Source organism: Oreochromis aureus, linkage group 5, assembly GCF_013358895.1.
Source record: "Oreochromis aureus strain Israel breed Guangdong linkage group 5, ZZ_aureus, whole genome shotgun sequence".
NCBI classification, from domain to species: Eukaryota; Metazoa; Chordata; class Actinopteri; order Cichliformes; family Cichlidae; genus Oreochromis; species Oreochromis aureus.
The window spans coordinates 26994431-27012730 of record NC_052946.1 but is presented as its reverse complement, the minus strand read 5'-3'; the positions used below and the strand labels follow the sequence as shown (position 1 = coordinate 27012730).

Sequence of the window (18300 nt, the reverse complement as noted above, 5' to 3'; positions counted from 1 at the left end):
TGTCCTCATGTAAATGTGTTTATTTACATTCATTCAAGTGGCTACCAAGTGTTTTCTTCAAACAGGACACCTGACAAACAAAAATATAGTTAAGTCATATTTAACGATATGTTCACATTTAATAATATCCAGAGTACCTTTTAGTTAGAATCACTGCCTTGTGGTAGTTTTGCCTCAGCCAAATGGTTAAGGTGTGGTTTACATCCATGTCTGTCCACTTATGGTACAGTATACACATGTAGTCAGTTATAGCCAAACACATTTGATTACTGAATTGCATTTACTTCATTAATGAAGTGAATGTAACTCACATTTGTGTGAACATTTGTCCGAGATTAACTCTTTGGGGTCTTTAGCTTACAATATAACATACTTGACTGTTTAAGTCGTGCCACATGAATAAAACTGAACAGATCTAAAGAAGATGTTCCTGAACTTTGGGTTTATGCAAACAGGATGGATAGATAACCACAGAACTTTTCCCCATATGATAACTAAAGCACAAAATAAATTAAGACAGATTACTGTCCCAAACTTGAAGATAAAAGTGCATTTACTGGACTTGTTTTGTCAGTGAGGAGCAAAGTACAATTAGAAGTGCTTGTTCTGATGAAAAGTTAAACTGTAAACAGCAGCGTAGTGAATAAGGATCCTCAGCAGTGACAACACTTAAACATCATAGTTCAAAATCCTTAATGCACACCTTTTTCTCCACTGTGTTCAAATGCTCTTAGCTGTTTAAGTAGAGGAAAAAGTCTGACATATTTCACGACCATTAAATGTTAGACAAGGCTCTGAAAACGAGGTTACGGTTACGAACAAAAACCTCTGCTTGTGCGCACACACCCTAAATCACAACAAATAAGACAATAGTAAGACTAATTACTACAAAGTGACACCAGAGGCTGGAGAAGAGCAAGCATAAAGTGACACGTTGTGTGTGCACAATTTCTCTTGTTACCACTCTTCATATACCAGTGTGACAAAGTCCTGAATGCAGCAAGGTCCAGCTGAGCTTTAAATAAAATACACTCAGCTTTTCCTTGGATTTTTAGAGTTGCTCAGTTCATACAGGAACTGCAGCAGTCAGGTTGACGTGTCGCTGTGTTGCTCCTCCATCTCAGCCATTGAGACTAGTCGCAATTTATTCTGAGGAAAAAAAGAGAAACAACAAGACATTTTTAAAAAGTTTGTATTTTTATGATTTTTTTTTACCTTGAACATAAACAACAGAAACAAAAAAGGATTAGGATGGTGCGATATGACGATATATATCAGATGACGATATAAAATGTCTATCGCTATACGCCATCATTTGTTTTGTGGTGTTGCAAAATAAACTGTTTACGGCAATATTTTTTCGTGTGGTTGTGATGGTCACTGTAGTGGCTATATTATTTCTTAAAGTTCTCTCCTTCTCTTATACTTAAAATAACCACACTATGGACGGACTTCCACATAAACCTTTCACAATAAAGCTCAAGTTTCTGTTGAGACTTTTTAAAATGAACTGAAATGATATACATTATTCTCAAACATAAAATTTCAGAATATGCATCAAACAAATGACCTCAAATAAGAACATCAAGTAACTATAAATGGCGCTTACAGTCACCACGCAGATGAAGGCACAGAGAATACCAGCATGGCCAGCAAGGATGAGGCAGAACCAGCTAGCTCCAAGCAGATGGACCAGTCAAAACAAATCGAGGACCTTATTGTTAAACGAGGGACTACCTCTGTAACATGGACATGGTTTGGTTATGAAAAGTCTGACACGGACCAGAAAACTGTACTATGCAAATTATGCCACAAACTGGTCCCCACCACCACTCAAACACGACAAACCTCTTTAACCACCCACACAAGAATCACGTGAAAGAGTTTCGAGAGAGTTTACGAATGAAAAGCAAAAAGAGCCGTCAAGTGCTCAAGATAATCCTTAGACTCAAACATTAGAACAGGCTTTTCCTCGCAGCACGGCGTGTAACAAATACTCAGAAAGAAAATGGCGGCCATTTAAACTCATGTCTAAAATGTATAGTTTCATGCATCGGTCAAAGCACTCGACTCCAGGTACACGACGCCAAACTGAAAACACTTCACATAAGTCGAGGTTGCCGAGAATCACAGAATTTACAGAAAATGCACTATTTTGTGATATATATCGTTATCAGGAGAGATATGTCTTATATTGGGATGCGAGATTTTGGTCATATCACACAGCCCTACAAATGATTATAATTCACGTAGAGTTGCATACACATAACAACATTCTGTTGCAACAAAAGCAGTTTATAATTGAAGTAACATACATACCTTGAAAAACTAAATCAACCACAACATTAAACTCACCTTGTTTCTGTGGAAAAGGTGATCAGGGTTTTTTTCATTTCCTGAGACCAGCTGCTCTGGATCATCACCAGCTTGTATCTTCATCTTCTTTTTCACTGGGAAGTCTTTCCTTTGCTTGGCCATTGCTCTGCACTGGAAAACCAAAGTGTGTGATCAAAGGTGAAATAAGGGATATTTTTCCACTGCAGGATTTAGAGTACTTCAAGTAGTAATAGCTGTTGATCCATTTCTCAAATAATCTTTAAGGATCTGAATTTTTAAGAAAGACACAAATATCTCTGCTTATATTTGGCTAAAAGCTTGATATAGACATAACAGTTTATAATATGTCAGCATCCCCACAAGGCATATAAAGCTCCTGCACACCAGCACTGCGCTTACAATATAATTCAATCAAGATATAGTTATTATTGATTAATTATTGAATTTTTTAGTAATAATTATTACTATTTAATCACATTAGCACAGTGGGGTGACAAAATATTCCACATACTAGAAATGCTGCTCAGCATTTCATAAATTACATTTTCAACAAATGTTGGAGTAAAAACACAGTTACAGGAAAATGTGTCTGTCTGCAAATATTAACTAAACATTTCTATGTGCTACAAAATAGACATAATTGTAAATGTAATGAGGTGAAACTATACTTTCAACAATATTACCACTACAGTCTGTTAACCACCGAAATAATCTATGCTGGTCAGCTAGCTAAAAGTCTTTACTTTAGCAGCCCAAATCAGAGGCTAACATTAGCATTTGCTAGCGTCAGCCAGGAAGGTCTGAGGCTTAAACTAGGGTTAGTGTAATTTTGCCCGAAACCCTTTAAAGTGTACAGTAGAGCCAACTGTAAAACACAGGTATTGATATAGTACTTATTAGACTCCTATAATAATTTGTTCCTCTCTATACATACCATGAAGTTCTCCCTTTTCCAGTTATCTACATCGCTGACTTTCGCTAATTAGCTAGTTAGCAGTCACAGCTGTGTAATACCCAGAAAGACACAGACAGCTAACTATAATATTTATGAAAACTGGTTCAGCCACTGAAGGGCAGAACTGGTGGTATCACAGTAAAAATTATTTTTAACATTAACTAAAATGAAAATTTTTAAACCTAAATAACGATTATTTAAAAAATGAGTCAGCAAAATATTCCTGACTTGTCTGGAGACAGCCGAAACCAGATAACAAATAAATTAACAATTCTTTCTAAATAAAAATGCGGAGTCTTTTGAAAAAAATTATTTTAATAAAAGAAAACATTTGTTTTAATACTTACCACGGAAATTTGAAGGCAGTTTCTCCAACTCCAGAGTCCAAAATCCAGATGAAGCCTGAAAGAAGTCTAATGGCTGCTCTTGCTCTGACTTTTCCCTCCTTTTTTGGGTCCTTTTTCCCACAATGCATTGCAGTAGTTGAGAAATACGGAAAAATACCTGTAAATGACTAATACGGAAAATTCCTTCACGTTTATACGGTAGATTGTACTGTATTTTTACGGATTTTTTTTACAGTGTAGCGTAGACCCTAGGTCACCAACAGGTGGACTGTGGTCCATCCAGACCTATTACTAGATTTTGATGCGACTTTTAGTGTAAATACAACAAGGTTTAATCTGTCCTTTGTATTTATAGCAGTCACAGTAAACACACAATCCAATTCTGTGCTTTGGAACTCACCTCGTACGATGCTACTCAGCCAATTAAATAATTTGTTTAGAGCGTGTCTGAAAACAGAAAACTCTGCGAGGAGACCAGATGCAGAAGTTCAAAGAAGTAAGTCAGGGAAACAGACAGAGAAAAAATGAGGGTTAAAGCTGAAATGGTTTACATGTGAAATGTAGCTAAGAAAAAAAAGAAGAAAAGGGGGAGCAACTTTTCAAGACAACTTTTCAAAAGCTCTTTTTATTTTTGAATGCTAACCTTATTTTATTTATTACTGTGTTATTATTAGAAAAAAAAACTCCAGTTTATTGTGAGAAATATGAATAAGTGTTGTTGAAATACTGTTGAAATGTACGTTCGCTTTACATTACTGTTTTTATAAGCAAGACCTGCAGCACTGCATGTGGCAGAAGTCACTTCCCAAAGACTTCTTTCATACACCACGCCACTGGTGATGGGTAAAGTGCAGGTAGTTATCAAACAGTCCTAACATGCTAATAAGGAATGAATGTTTACATGATATACACAAGATTTCCAACAATGTTGCTCTTGAAATTTACTCTCAAGCTTTTCAACTTGAAATGAAATCCAAAGAAAAATATGAGGACAACATAGTTCACACAATCATTTGTTATGTCAAAATTCCAAAGTAAACCTTCTTATCTTTGTTGAAGTTTCAGAAAAATATAGTAGAGAGAATCAAAGCATCAGAAAGAATGTCGTTGTGTTTTTCAGGACGTGAATTTATTTTATTTTTTGGTCAACCTGTCCCATCACAAATCTCCCACTGTCCATATGCTGTGTGATTAATAACTATGTATGTAATTCACTTACATTTTTATAGCACTAGATTACTACAGTCGTCCTTGGGGCACTTAATATTGTGAGTATAGACCTGACAATATTAAAGACAGAAGCCGAACCAGCCTCTATAAGCACCCGTCAGGCAGTACTGATGGGAAAAAAAGCCTAAAAAAAATCCCACTCAAAAACATCAGGAAGGGCAGCCATCTGCCTCACCTGGTTGCGGTTAAGGGAAAGCAAAAAAAAAAAATGTCTGAATTCTCTGTTTCACTATTAACGTTCCATTTTATTTACAGATAAGCAGAGGACGAGAAATATAATAATACAAGCCAAGAAATGAAGGTTTCTCAGCAGACGGTTTCTTTGAACAGTAACACTGTAATAACAGTTTAAGGCACCATGTATTGATCACAGATTTCCACTGTGTTATTGTTGGGGGTTTTTAGCACAATGGGACTGGTATCTTCCATATGGCGTGAGCTTAATGTAAAATTTTAAAAGAACTTTGAATAAGTGTGGATCAATATGAAATATAAACGTATGTGACTGCAAGTCATCCACTGCAATACAAAGAGAAAATATATACTTGCCTTGATTCTGTTATAATACCACACATGCATGTTTGATTTTATCAAACATGCCGGTTTTATCTCACAGTAATTAGACAATTTCACCTTTCATCTCTTTTTACATTCTCACTCATACAATCTCTTTTGTCACTACACTCTCAGTGGGAGAAATGACTGATTTTCCCATTCAGTTTAGTATGTAGGACCAAAAACAATCAGTGGTGACCAGGGTTTTAATAGTTTTGCAATTTTCATTAGTTTTTATTTTGATTTAGTTTTGACTTCAGATTTTCAATGTTACATCAGTTTTAATTAGTTTTTACCAATTGTTTGCTAGTTTAGTTTAGTTTTTATTTTTTTGAAAATCCTTAGTTTCAGTTTAGTTTTGATTAGTTTCAGTTATAGTTGTAGTTGTGTTTGCAGTAATTAAGTGTAACAAAATCCCAGTTTCATCATATCAGCCATGCTCTTCTGCTTATCCTTGGGTATGTTGCTATTCCAGTTACCATACCCTGCACCCTGGACAGGTCGCCTGTCTGTCGCAGGGCTAACACGCAGAGACAGACAACTCACATTCCCACCTATGGGTTCTTTAAAAAAATAAATAAATAAATTAGGGCAGATGAACAACCATTGATACCAGGCAACTATAAAAGGTATATCTTGGCCCCAATGAGACTATTAACTCTTGCAGCACTGCTGGTCGTATTTTTGGTTCATGTGAATTGATAAACTTTTTGAAGGCAATTGACTCACACAGTTGTGTAGATATCCCAGTCCTGTTGTCTCGGGATGCATCACACTGCCTTGCCTGGTGTTTCTGGGGATGAGGGCCTTGACTATTGTATGACACGCACACATCAACAAAAACTAAATGCATTTTTGCTATAAATTCAGTTAATTTTAGTTAGTTTTGGGAACACTCATTACAGTTTTAGTTAGTTTTCCTTTTTTCGCAAAGTCTCGTTTTTATTTTTATTTCCGTTAACGAAAATGTTTTTTTCACTTCTAGTTTTCGTTATTTTGTTAGTTTTCGTTAACAATAATAACCTTGGTGGTGACTACAATTCTCCATTTGATACTTTCTATGTATTAAATTTAACACTTCCTGTATATTTTATAATCCAGAATCTCAGTAGTTAAGATCGTCTATTTCATGGTAACACCATTTTTCCAGAAAAATGATGAACTGAAGGCCTGAAACAAGAAGCAGTCTGAGATAAATAAGGATCATATTAAACTGGGTTTTCTTCCCAGCTTTCACATGGCTGCTGCAGAGATAACGCAGACGATCCGAAGAGGAACAGAGGTGAACACGCACAGTATATACACACAGAGGGAAACGAGGAAATGGCACACAGGAGGGAGACACACCTGACACTAATCAGACGAGACGAGACCGGGAGGAAGCAAAACAGATTACACTGACATAGGACCTGGACCTTCAAAGTAAAGCAGGAAACACACAAACACAGAGGCAAGGATGACAATGAAGACAGAACACAAAGACCTGAAACGTGGGGCAGGAAGGCCCAGAGTAGACATAACACAGAACACAGGGGAGGCACATAATCAATTCAATTCAATTTTATTTATATAGCGCCAAATCAAAACCTAAAGACTAGAAATCATGATATAGTAAAGAACGAGGGAGCTAGACTAATACTGAAAACTGAAACCAAGACACTAGCAGTGAAAACTTATGATGAAATCAAAGATCAATAATAGTACAAAACTCAAAACACCGGGTCACAGACCCAGGACTGTGACAGTTATTATTCAAATTAACCCTAAATAATAAAAGGCCATTTAATCCTTCAACAATATCAGCAGCTGGCTGCCATTATAGCTCACCTGATTGAGAAGTTGTCCCATGTACTGAGGATTAGAGTCATTATTGCAGAAATGCAGCTATTTCTTATTAACTGATGACAGCATTTCTCCTAAGTGAAGGTCTAGAGCAAACAATAGTCAGGCTAAATTTTAGCTGTGTTGCTGCTGTAAAAGTGTAAAAGTGACCCCTGAAAGACTCTACAGGACGTGTATTGTATGAAACCTGCGGGTTGGCACTTTGGTGATTGTATTTGTTTGAATTATTGTCATTTATAATACGATATTGAACACTCAGTTTGCCCCTGCAGAGAATCAAGATTCTGTTGTTGTTTATGGTGTGCATGCTTTCCTATTAAAAACTAATGAGCAGTGTGTTTGTAACTTTTTATAGCCAGAATGAATTTCAAAAAGGTCTCGGTCTGTGACAGATTAATTATATTTTTCTTATCTATGTTATGTTTTGTATTACAAGGTGTCAACAGGTCTTGTGGACATAGTTTCAGTTTGTAAATCTGCCTGTAAAATAACAGATGCTCTAGAGGCAAAGCTTAAAAGAATAGAGTTGGCAGCTGGTCCCGAGTAACCAGTAACCAAGCCCTAACTGATGAACTGACAAATCATTGCCATTTATCTACTACAGCAACACGTTCTCACTCCCAACTCGTCAAATGTGTGACGCATGGTCAGGCTCCCTCTGCTTCACTTATGGACGCGCAGGGTACCCCCCTCGCGTCGAGAATTGACGTGCAGGGTCCTCCTATTGAATACTATGCTGCTCCCTAATCGTTGTTTATCGACGAAAAGAGATTTCCGCGCAAGAGCCTGTTGTTCGTATATTTATATATTTCCGAAATCACATTGTAGTGACGTATACTGAACACAATATATTATATAATGTAAGCAACTACCTGAGAAACAGCAGATACAGCAGATAAATTAATTATAGGCTATTACTTTTGCATTTATGGAGGGAGAGGTGTATGCTGGGTAATGGCACAGCTAGCGACTGGGTGACTTTATTCACCCGCTTCGGCTGTTATCAGTCCATACAATGGGCGTTATTAGCAGAAATCAGTCCCATAGATATGGGCCATCCACCTGCTAGATTGTTCAGAAGGTTGTTATCATCCATCCAGATGGAGGATCAGTAACAGGAGCGTGGAAGACTCCAGAATCCACTCTGGCTGGAATCCGTGGATACAGCAGTGTTACAGGTAAGACCATTTAAACGGACAGCATTTATAGAATGACTATTAAAAGTCAGCGAGTGTCAATAATGTTAATGTGGTTATGTTAGTAATACAGCGAGTGCTAATATAACAGCTTTAAGATGCATTTCTAAATATTATTACGTGTTTTACCGTCTTTATGGTGCTAGCTTAAAGTTACGGTGTAAACGTTAGCTTATATTGTAGTAAAGCTGTTACTGTTTAAACGATGTTAGCACAGAAATATTAGCTTCTGTCATGACTGATGAAGTTACTACTTAATAAAGTTTCCAGTAAAGTGATTAATCGCAGCCACAGATTGACAGTAAATATCCCGATTAGCTTCAATGCATCTGTAATAAATATGTGCAAGTTTCAGTGCTTCGTTTAAACTGTATGATACTTATACTGACCCAGGGTCAGTGTAAAATACAATCCTAGCTGTGTGAACAAAGCCTGGCTCCTTTAATCCTGCATGACAAACCTCAGGATGCAGGTTATTATTACTCTTTCCTGCTGGCACACCTCCCACACCTGAGAGTCAGCTAGAAGCTTACAGTGACGTGGACATCATGCAAAGACTGCCAGACTCTGTAATACTGTAAATGATCAGTGACTCAGGTTAACACTAAACTTTAAACGGTACCTCTGTGTCTCTGTGTGTGCTGAACATCTGGAATCAGATTGAGTCAGGCTACATCAGCTGAATCTGTTATTTGTAAATATCAATATTTTTTATTCAGGTGTGGGGAAAATACGTAAGATTACAGTGAAGCGATGTACCAGATTAATCCCTGGCCAAAGGTATCGTACTTAAATCAGACTACTGATCCAGCCACATCAGCCTTTTGTGAGGTCTGTTTAAAGTAGACTTAAAATGAACTGCAGGTTCCTGAGAGGTGGACTGTGAGCACAGAAACACATGTTCATACATACAGCTGTAGCAAGCTTACATTAATTTTAAATAGATTTGTTACTCTGATGTCTGTCTCTCTGTTAGTCCTCTGACAGACTGGTACCTGTCCAGGTGTGCTCTACCTATGACTACTGGGACAGGCTCTAATAGAAATTTTCTATTATTCTCATTTAAAGTATTTAAGTGCTTATGCATATGCTTAGTTGTGACACTGTTATAGACTGTTCAGTGAAAGTTTCTAAAACTAGATGAACTTACTTCAGCATCAGCAGTTTGAGAAAACAACTCCCTTTACAGGTGCTGATAAGGCCAAGGGCACAAAACAGCTTAACCATTGATCTGTTAGGTTTCATAGCGAGACGCGTGAAGTGTGGTATGATCAGTTTGTAACTTCCTCCCTCTTTCTTGGAATGCAAAGAGGAGTGGGAGCACCACTTCTGTGGCAGAGCTGACATGACTGTGAACTTAGATGTTTGATGTGTGTTGGCTCTCCTGCGCGCAGTAATAAATAGCTTGATCACAGCAGATTTTATTTACAAAATTCCACAACGCCCCCCCCCACCCTCCCACTGTGAACCTGAATTGAATATTCAGAAGAAAATGAATGGATAGACTGACATTTGTTTAAATACTTCTAGAAATCTGAGCTGTTGGTGTGGTAATAATATTAGAGCTGGCAATCTTTCTTACTGAATCTCTACTATGAGTCATGTTACCTGAGATTAATTCTATGTTTACCTGACAGCCTGGACAAATGTGCTGTGTGAAGAATGTAAATCAAATCAGATCTTAACTGCTTACATTTAAGGAGCCTGGTCATATTTAGGTGTAATATGAACCAATGATGTTCTGATTGCTGATTCTAAGAGAGTCTTTGTGGAAATCCTGTTTGGCTTTTTGTCATTTTAATTCTCTTTTCCATTTTCCAGAACAGTTCTCCACAGTCGCTGTCCACATGGGTCAGTGGGACCAAGCAGCACTCTGCTAATGTGTGGACTCTGACCAGCAACATCCAGCAAGACCCAGGCAGCGTTTTCTATCTCCCAGCTGGAGTTTTTTGTTTGTCTGTGACTGGAGAGTCAGATTTTTGTTGAGGCTGGAGGAACAGCCTCACACTTGCAGAGGTAAGTCAGTTTGTAGAGATCCCTCCCACCCTGGCTTTTATGTGGCAGATTTCATATCTGAAACAGTAACATTTCAGTGACTGCTGCTTATACCACAGGTTAATACACGCTACTGATCCCTGATGGGAGAATCTTCACCTCTGCCAACAAAGAAGCCTGGTGGATATTTGTTTGCAGTCTGATGATGGGACACCATGCTCTGCATCTTCAAAGTTTGTCTCTTGATTATTATTCATACACAGTAATGTGAATTATGCTCATATCTAGTATAACTGGACCAACCTGGTGCTCTTCATTTATGGAGGCTGTTGAGTCTGAATGTTGGATGTTGTGTATCTCGTGTTCTCTGGGCTTTGTTGTTCTCAGTCTTTTTGCAGGATCAGAAAACAAAACCAGGATGACCGTAAATGTTTCTTCTCCAATTGGATGATGATAAGACTGTGACACGGGATGCCACCTTTAGTCTTGTGATGAAGCAAAGCTCAGGACGAAGTGTGATTAAATGGTACCCACACGTGTGCTGCTGAGAAGGATGTACAGGGGCACCTGCAGCCAAATCCAAGCCTCCTCAGGTTAGTTGTAGTTGCAGAATGCTATAGGACTGAGACAGCTGAGGCATCAAATGTTTGATTAAAGTGATGAAAAAGAGAAGTTTATTCCCTGTAATTATCACTTTTTAAAATCTTTAGCAACTTCAGGTCTGTGAGCATGCTGAGGTCACAGAAACAAGAAAAGCAGCTTGACTTCAGAGTGTTGTTTACAGTTTTCTGTCATCATGATCTCCCCTGAAGTTTATCACTATTATACAAGCAGTAAGTCCACAATACTGTAATGATGATTCTGACTTTGGTCACGGTTGCATAATATTTTAATAATATACAATTATTTTTTTAATTTATATTTTTTCTGTTAATCAAAAATTTACTTTGTGAAATTTGTATTTGAGAATGCAGAATGTGACAATATATTTTGGTTCAGTATTTAATTTCTTTCAGTTGCAATTGTTAAATCAAAAATAAATAAAAATATATTCTAATTTAGCAAACTAATTTATCAAAAATATATATACATATATCTGTATTAGTTTTAATACATTAATTTGACACCTGTATTGAAAATACCATATTGTATTCATACAGAATCAGTTTGGTATCTTTGTTTGTCTGATTGCTGAAACTAAGAGCTAGTTTTGATCTAAAGTATCCAAAGTTGAGCTCTAATGTTTCTTCACCCTTGTGTGTGTGATATGTGATTTCCTACATGCTGACAGAGCAGAGCGGCAGTTTGTGCTCACAGATGGTGACGGTGTGGAGAGACGGTGGTGTTTCCTCAGAAGAACTAGCAGAGTCACAAAGGGCACGAGTCCTTCTCACCACCTTGACTTGTTGATCAGTGGATACACTTGTCTCCCCTTTAAAGGAGATACTCTTAGAGAGAGACGATCCGAGTCATCCTTAAATGTTAGTGCTTTCAAATACACAAACATTTTTAAAGGACAAAAACGAACATCCAACTTTGACTGTAATACAATTAAATCTTTGCATGTGTGTTTTCAAACTCTCAGATGGGCAGGATATCAGTCTTGGACGTCTAACCTGCAGGAGCAGCACTGAATAACCACCACACATGAGCATGTTCTTGCAACATTCAGCAGCTCTGCTTTTGGTAAGTAGAGTTACCTAACTACAGTAACTATAAACACATGCCATCCATTTCTAACGGCCTGGTTACTTCCTGTCAGTTATGTTAGAAACCATGTGGTCACCTGACCTAACGCTATTTCTTCTTCTTCCCTTAATGTTGAAGTGTCAAATGTCAAACAGCTGGAGAGGAAACTACACCAGTGTACTGGGATGGTTCACCAACACGTGCCAGACGCTGTTCCTTCATGGTGACATCACCAGAGACGGCCCCGCCCACCTCATGACCTCGCCATTGATCATGATGATTATAATGATGACAGCGAGCGGAACTAAGACTGTAAAAATCAGAATGTTTAGATGCTTTCTAATTATTAATGAATACTGAGAGCCTCTTTCTGTGTTTTGTCTGTTTTTTTACTTCATTTGTTACTAACAAAGTTCACCAAACTCACACAGTTTACATTCTGTATGTTTCCATCTTTACCAGCCACACTCTACCCGCAATTAAGAAAATAATCCTTAGATTTCTCTTTTGTAATTGATGATAATTCAGTGAATATACTGCGCTGCTTCCTTTTATTGCGTCTCACATTGCTTTAAGTTTTCAGTGTTCAGTTATTTTTACTGTTGTTTGAATTCTCTGTATGTTTGACCCTGTAGACTGTTTGATGGACTGCTTGTCTTCCTGTTTGTAACCGCCGCCTGTTTTTGACTAAAGATTTGGATTTCTGACTTTAACACAGCCTCTGCGTGTCCTCCCTTTGTGTCCTCTTCCTCTGTGAATGTGTTGCGTGTGTCATGTAACACACAGATTCATTTATTAACAGCTTTCCCACAGTGAGTTGCATCAGCATTCATTCACAGCACATTGCAGAAGGATTCAGATTAATACACTGATCTTACAGTCAGAATTATCCTGACAGACTGCCACTGTAAATTATCTTTCATCAGGTCAATTTTAAAGTTCAGTATTTCAAAGCAGGAGTTATGAGGAATCATATTGGCATTAGGACTGTAACAATATGTACTTACAAAGTCAAAGTTTTTTAATTATGTTACAATATTGGAAGACAATCAACTTTTAGTGTTTTCTGCATATTAATTATACTGAAATAGAGATGGTGACCCTAACTGTACAGAAGCACTAAACAACTGACAATCTAACAAACATTATTGGCCTGAGCCGTCATGCACAGTGAGTCTGATCCTGTGCTGTGAGAGTCTGATAAGCATGTTTCTGGTCAGTTTGGAAGAAATATTATCACAATGTTGATCTTTTTTTCAATATTCCTTCTCTTTTACAACATGAACTGTGATCAAAGCTACTTATGTTCACAGCATGTAATAATAGTGACAGTCCAGGGCATTGTGGTCTGTTGAGCTAGGGTTAGGGTTAGCAATTCAGACATATGTAATCGATCTCTTACTGGATATAACAAACACCTAGGAATTCATATTATAATTTGATTTTCATGAAATATTCATATTCAGTATCAGTCATTTTATATTATAACCACGTATCCACCCAGGCTCATGGTGGGGCAGGGCTCTGTCCTGGGATGCTTGAGTGAAAGGTAATGTACACCCTGACCAGGTATCCAGTCTGTCACAGTTGTTTTCAATATTTGGTTCTAAAATATGAGTGAAAACAAAAATCCAACTAGGATTCTTGCATATGATGGATGAAGTCTGTCTTTGACTGTATTGTCCAGCTGATCCATCAAACCCCCAGCAGGCAGAGCTGGACTGGCCATCGGGCATACCGGGCATTTGCCCGGTGGGCCGCTGGCGATTTTTTGTTTTTATGGGCCGATGGATTTTTTTTTTTTTTTTTTTTAGGAAGGGCATATATAATGAAAGGTGTTGGATTGGCCAATTGGTCATGATCGACTCTGGGCTGGACCAATTACAGCCGAGGAGGCCGGATGCACCCTCCCCCTTGTTTAGTAATCTTATAGACGAACTACAGAAAATGGAGAACAAAAAAAGGAAAGGAGGTGTTTATGAAAATATCACTAAATCTGTCATTTATTAATTTTAATATTAATTAATGATCATGTCTCACCTCTAGTGTTCTTGTTCTTAATTTAAGGTTTTTCCTATAGCGATTGACAGATCACGTGAATTTCGCGCATTGTATGCCGGGAACTCGAGGCAAAACAATCCAAGTACCGCATCAAATGCAAGCATTTGCAGCACCGCAAAAAGTTCATTCTCCGGTTCCAATACCTTCTTGGTTTTTCTTTGCCGTACAAAAAAGGAATGTACAAAACTACGGAGAATAATGCCGGTCCGTACAAAGACAGACTCGACGAAAAGGCAAAGAAAAGATACGAGGAAAAAATCAAAGGAGTGAGAGGGTCAGACCCTTATGAGCACGCAGAGTGGACAAAAGACATTAGCGTGCTGCCCAACTTTCACCACGCTCAGATGTATAATTATACGGTTCTTGGAGTGAGTGCATACACTCATGAAGTTTTTAGTAACTTCAGGTCACTGCAACAAGCCCAGGTACAGTTTACCGACGGATGGGTACAGGACCTTGAAATGCACCGTGTAGAACGAAAGACCATCGTACAAACAAAGGTAAGTTTACCAGTCTCACAAATCGTCGTCATAAATACACATTCGTTAACCGTTTATTAATATAACCTTTGAGCTCAACGGTAATTAATTAGTAGTGGAAATAATTTCTGGTACGCATTACAGAAATGTAGCAGTGACAATAATATTGTATGCTGTAATCGCACTGGACAATGCATAATCCATCATACTAAATGGAATCAAATGGAAACGTCTCTTTTTAAAACTTGTTTTATTAGTTTTAATCTTTTAACTTTATGCATCAAGCAAAAAATTTAATTATATGCAACATTCTCTGACTGGAAGAAATTTGTTTAACATTTAAACCTATTTTCTGCACATTCCAGCACAAAAAATTTAATATTTTTTGGTGTTTACACTCAGTCTTTCAAATAAATGCAAGTGTAACACAGCAGAAAATAAATAAAATCAAAGACTCAGCGGTCCCGTTACTCTATTTTCACCTGTATAGCAGGCGGATATTTGCCCTGGTGCAGGTGTGCCGCATGTCAGTGGAAGAATTCGCGAGTTTGTCTGTGAATTTCCCATTCTGTAGCAGCGCACTCGGTGCTTGCTCGGAAGTTAAGGGGTTTTTTTGCTGTAAAAAGAAGTTTTCTTCCCATGCAGTGAACAGCGGACACTAATGTTTTTGTCACTTTTTACAGAATCAAACTCAAAGTAAGGTCAGTACTTCCACGCTTTAAACGCTGCACGCTCATACTGTCTCCCGCCAGAGCAGTAATTAGTAATTAGTAATTATAACAACAATTAGTGATACAAATCAACTGTTTTATCCTGTGAATAAAAGTATATGTTTTTGTCAATGTACCGTGGTAATAACAGAAGCGAAACGCAATATTGTGTCAGGACAATTCACTATTTATGCACAATAAATAAAGGAGCATAGTGCGACAATTTCTGTTCAGCGACAGACTTGATTGTAACCTATATCACCAATTATGTTAAGAAAAATGACGTATTAACTGCTACAAAACACTGACCTTTGTGGGAATGCTTGGAGCAGACTAACATGTGAGCTGGAGTGTTCTGGGACGTTATATTTGGTATATCCAGACCATCCGTCTGCTCTTACTTCAGAAACATGGCTTAAAAAATTTCTCTTCAACGATGTAATTCAATAAAAAAAACGATCTCTTTACCCGTCGGCTTCCCGTGGCTGTCATGCGACCGGCTATTGCAGTTAATAATACAACAGCTTCTTGCCATTTTTTGGGTTTCTTTTTATCGCTGTGTGACTGAGTTCAATTGAAAGCCTGCGTGCACTAGTACCTCTTGCCTCAAGTTCCCAGAATCCTTTGCGGTTTTACCCCTGAATGACTTCACATTTTCAATCTCTATCCTGGTGGGCCGGTCTCTAGTCAAAATGCCCGGGCCGATTTTTTGTCCCAGTCCAGCCCTGCCAGCAGGTGAACCTTATGATGACATAACACGGTAACAATGTAAAAAATTAAACAGCAACAGTCTAAATGTAAAGTGCATTCTAAACTCCTCTTCAATAAAGTATATGGATGTGCAGTGAGTCATTCAGGACTGTAAACGTGAACTACAGAGACCCAGAGTCTTCATCACTAAATCTCTGGTTGCTTCATTTTTCTATCCTATATCAGATACTTTAAAGGTTTTAGTAAAGTTGCATTCTCATGGTGAGGCAAAGTGCTTTATGTGTGTGTGCGTGTGTGTCATGAACGGCTGTAAAAGGCCTTTAATTGAACAAAGCGGGGTTTGAGTTCGAGTTACGGCAGACTGGCGCTACTTCTAAACGGAACGCAGCCTTCCTACGGCGGACAGCTAATAACAGGAATCGGACGCGCGGTCCACCCTAGTCCACAGTAACCACCATAGCAACCGCCTAGCATGACTTTAAAAACATATTCTGTCTTCATAACTATCAAAAACGTGAAATAATTTGTAAAGCATGAAAGTGTTACAGCTGCAGAGAGCTATGGCGGCATCTTTGGAAGCTGTTTGCATAGCTAATAATATACGATGTAACCATGGAGACAGTCAGTCACGTGAGCTAGCGGTGCATGTTTACTACAGTGAATAAGGTGATTGTGTGCACAGCGTCCACACGCTGCAGAGGGTAAAGACATTACTTCAATATTGTTTTCTATTTATATATATTTGCCTTCTGTTGACCATCACCTCAGGTTCACCATTACAGTTTCAGCATACAGATGCACACTGTTAAATATGAACACGTTCAAAAAATCATAAATAAGCACAGCTGTTCATGTTTGTCATTAAAGTTTTATTTGTAAGAAAATTGTGAACTTCATATTGTGTATCAAATCAAAGAACATTTGACAAGTCTGAGTCATTCCTTTGTCCTGTGAGAGCTGGAATAAATATATATCCTGACAGTTACAGTTGAAACAGTAGAGACAGGTAGAAATGGGATCAGATTAATCTTTGCTTAGTCAGACACCTCCTGTGTTGGCCTTAACCCAAATTTCCTCGGGGTCAACCTTCAGGATCAATAAAGTTTTATTGAATTGAATTGAATCATATTAAAAACAAACAATAGCACGATTTTGCATCCATTTCCAAATTGTAGTAAAGCAGCCCAGTCTCATAAATAGGTAACAGAAATGTCTCTAATGTAGACGTGTACAGTCTAGTGTAAGCATTAAAAGACCATAAAGGAAACACTAACATTTATGTGAAACTAATTGTAATAAAAATGAACAGGTGATTTACAGATTTATAAGAAAGAATCTGAAAACAACACTTTTTGGTCTAAGTGGTCAAAGTAGAAAACAGAACTGATGTTCAAGAACAAACCGTAGCTGCACTAATATTACACATCTCCATTGTTGTGGTGAACAGACATGTTGCTTTTAAAACCACATGCAGTGTGTGACCATGACTTTCCACTGAGACCATGAACGCCACTTCGCTGAAGTCTTCTTCTTCTTCTTCTTCTTGCCATCAAAATGGAAGCAGACAGAGCACGAGCTGCTTTGATCTACAGAAAGGAAAAAGAACATATGAGCTGAAACCAATAAGATGGAAACAATCGCTCAATGCAGTCTCACGTAGCTTAGCCTGTTACAACTGTTGATACAAGCTAAATATGGTTAACACACAGTGTTGGGGACCTCCAGTGTGGGAACTAGTGGCTTTAGGTTTGTAGTCATTTAACTTTCATCCATTCATTCATTTAATTCAGGAGGAAGAAATGTCAGGTTGGTGCAGGCTGGTTACATGCATTTGGTCCCATGCTGTCTTTAAACAAATGACTTGGTTCTCCTTATGGCTGGGCTGTATGTTATATCATGTTAATTGGGCAGGAGTACCTGTCCCCTGTTAGGCTTAGAAGGTTTCTCCATAAACAGAGCTTCTAACTCTTATAGCTTTTAGCACATCTGTAGCTGTGCAGGCTGACAGGTTTTTGGTGGCTCTTTCTACCCACACTGGTTGTGAGTGTGTAAATAGCCCCACTAGTTCTTTTGGGTTGCAGTTAACTTGGGAGGAAGGGGTGGGTCTGCCATGACTAGATGAATAAAAATGATCTGGGATACATAAATTTCATAATGCATGCATATATCTCTATCAATTAAACCTGGCCTGAG

The 18300-nt window shown here is 38.1% G+C and overlaps 1 long non-coding RNA gene across 3 annotated transcripts; it reads left to right on the top strand.

The window, feature by feature from the left end:
* Nucleotides 1-8424: 8424 nt before the first annotated feature.
* On the top strand, nt 8425-12719 carry LOC120440173. Of its 3 annotated transcripts, XR_005613039.1 has the most exons (8): nt 8425-8444; nt 10284-10478; nt 10577-10690; nt 10845-11050; nt 11168-11290; nt 11749-11938; nt 12043-12143; nt 12285-12719. It is a non-coding gene; the product is annotated as an uncharacterized LOC120440173 (long non-coding RNA). The 3 variants fall into 3 exon arrangements; XR_005613038.1 differs by having other exon boundaries at nt 10577-11050; XR_005613040.1 differs by lacking the exon at nt 11168-11290 and having other exon boundaries at nt 10577-11050.
* Nucleotides 12720-18300: the final 5581 nt, after the last annotated feature.